The sequence below is a fragment of the Empidonax traillii genome, unplaced genomic scaffold, assembly GCF_003031625.1.
Source record: "Empidonax traillii isolate 1590-97213 ecotype Southwest subspecies unplaced genomic scaffold, ASM303162v1 scaffold1433:size205388, whole genome shotgun sequence".
NCBI classification, from domain to species: domain Eukaryota; kingdom Metazoa; phylum Chordata; class Aves; order Passeriformes; family Tyrannidae; genus Empidonax; species Empidonax traillii.
This window is the reverse complement of record NW_020956626.1, coordinates 193,218-195,450: the sequence shown is the minus strand read 5'-3', so window position 1 is coordinate 195,450 and position 2,233 is coordinate 193,218. Positions and strand designations below refer to the sequence as shown.

At 65.7% G+C, this 2,233-nt stretch overlaps 1 protein-coding gene across 1 annotated transcript in view; it reads left to right on the top strand.

Annotated features, from left to right (window-relative positions):
* Nucleotides 1-603: 603 nt before the first annotated feature.
* EGR3 (early growth response 3) overlaps nt 604-2,233 on the top strand; it is an 8,449-nt gene continuing 6,819 nt past the window's right edge. The window contains exon 1 of the mRNA XM_027907270.1: nt 604-695. The gene's annotated coding sequence lies outside the window, so the exon portion shown is untranslated. The remainder of the gene's footprint in view (nt 696-2,233) is intronic.

The following is a 2,233-nucleotide window of genomic DNA, read 5'->3' as shown; positions in this document are numbered from 1 at the left end:
GCGGGGATGGGGGTGTTTTATACGGGATGGGGGAGGGTTCTGTGAAGGATAAGGGGGCTCTGCAAGGATAAGGGGGGGATCTGCACAGGATGGGGGGGCTCTGCGAAGGATGGAGGTTCTGTGCAGGTTGGGGGGCTCCGCAAGGATGGGAGTGTTCTGTGCAGGATGAGGGTCTCTGCAAGAATAAGGGGGGCTTCCGAGTAGGGTAAAGGAGCTCTGCAAGGATAGAGGAGGTTTTAAGTAGGAGGGGGGGGCTTCTAATGAAATCGAGGTCTGCCGATGGGTGGGCGCCGCTGCAGTGGCTGGGGCTGCAGTGGCTGGGGGGCTGCAGGGAATGGGGGGCCCTGAAGAGGATGCGGGGGGCCTTGAAGTGGACGTGGGGGGGCCCTGAAGTGAATGGTGACCCTGAAGTTAACAGAGCACACAGGCCACTCCTCCCCCCGCACTCACAAACAGCCAAGTCAGGGCTCGCTCCCCCGCTCCCGGTACACGCTCCCCCCGCCCTGCCCTCCACAGCATCCCCCCACCCACCCCGGCACCGCCGGGCGACACACCCCGAGCCCGGCAGCACCTCCCCAGCCCCCCTGGTGTGTCCGTCCCGCTCTCCCCGCAGCGAGTGCCCGGTCCCCTCCCGCCGCAGCCCTCCCGTAGCCCGGATTTCACTCCCATGGCAAAGCCGGCCCTGCAGGAATTGGGTAAGTGGAGCTATTGCAACACAGCATTTTTCCATACATTTGCTATATAACTCGGAGGGTTTTAAAGATAGCATCAGTTGGCACACTTAGCACGAAACCACCTAATTACTGACGCCTTGGAAGTGCCAAACTTTTAAAGGGGGGAGGTGAGGTTAAAATCACAGGCGACCAACAAGTGTTACCTGTTTTTAAAGTATTCCAAGCGCTGCTCTCCACGGGAGCCGGGGCATGGGGAGGGGGCGGCTCGGGGCAGAGCCACCCCCTCTGTCACCGCTGCCACCACAGCGAGGAGATGGAGGCTTCTGCAGCCCCCCCGCTGACCCTCTCCTTCCCACCAAACTCCACTGCCTGGCGCTGTGGTTTTCCATGCACAGCTCCCATCCCGTTTCTCTCCCATCCCGGCTTGCGGGATGGGGTTTGTGGCCGGTTCCCCCGCGCTCCTGGTCTCCAGTCGGGGAAAAAAACCCCTCCCGGTAAGAGCCTGGCTCTGAGCAGCCCCGGGGGCGGCCGCAGGGTCAGGCACGGCGGGGGCGGGCTGTCCCCGCGCCCCCGCTCCTTCCCGGGGGGAACGATCCGGGCAGGGAGGGGCTGGAGCCGCCGCCACCTGCCCTTCGCGGGGGTCCGGCATCTCTCGGTTAGGGATGTCAGTGCGGGGAGGAGACCCCCGGCCCAGTGCAGCGTGTCCAGTGTCCGGTGCAAGATGCCCGGTGCCCTTAACAAGGTTCCCGGTGTCCAGCACAGAATGCCCGGTGCAGGATGCCTGATGCACGTCCGGTACCCGGGACTCGATGCCTAGCGCGGGATGCCCGGTGCTCTGTGGAGGGTGCCCGGTGCTCGGTACCCCTTCCCCGGTGCAGGATTCCCCGATACCCGGTGCCCGGTACCCACTGCCCGGTGCAGGATGACCGGAGCTTGGTGTAGGATGCCCGGTACCCTGTGCCGGCACCCCTTTCCCGGTGCAGGACGCCCCGTTCCCGGTACCCCTTTCCCGATGCAAGGATGCCCGGTGTCCGGTGCCCCTTTCCCGGTGCAGGATGCCCTGTTCCCGGTGACCCTTTCCCAGTGTAGGACGCCCCATTCCCGGTGCCCCGTTCCCAGTGCAGGACACCCGGTACCCGGAGCGTGATGCCCGGTGTCCGGCACCCCTCTCCCGGTGCAGGACGCCCCTTTCCCAGTGCAAGATGCCCGCTGCCTTTTCCCCCTTGCCCCCGTGGCAGGGTCCCCGGTGGTGCCCCCTTTGCCCTGTCCCCTTGTCCCCCCTTCCCCTCGCGCGCCGGTCGCCGCTTCCTGCTCTCTCTTTCTCTCCCTCTCTCTCTCTCCCCAAACGTTCCATTGTGCGGAGCTTCCATTGTGACGTCTCGGCCTCGGCTCGGCTTTGTCTGTCCATATATGGGCAGCTACGTCACGGAGCGCTCCCGCATAAAGGCCCCGCGGAGTCCCCGGCGGAGCAGTCGGGCGGCAGCGAAGGAACCGGGCGAGCGGAGCGGGGCCGAGCGCGGGGGGGAGCGGGGCCGGGAGCCGGCGACAGAGAGAGAGAG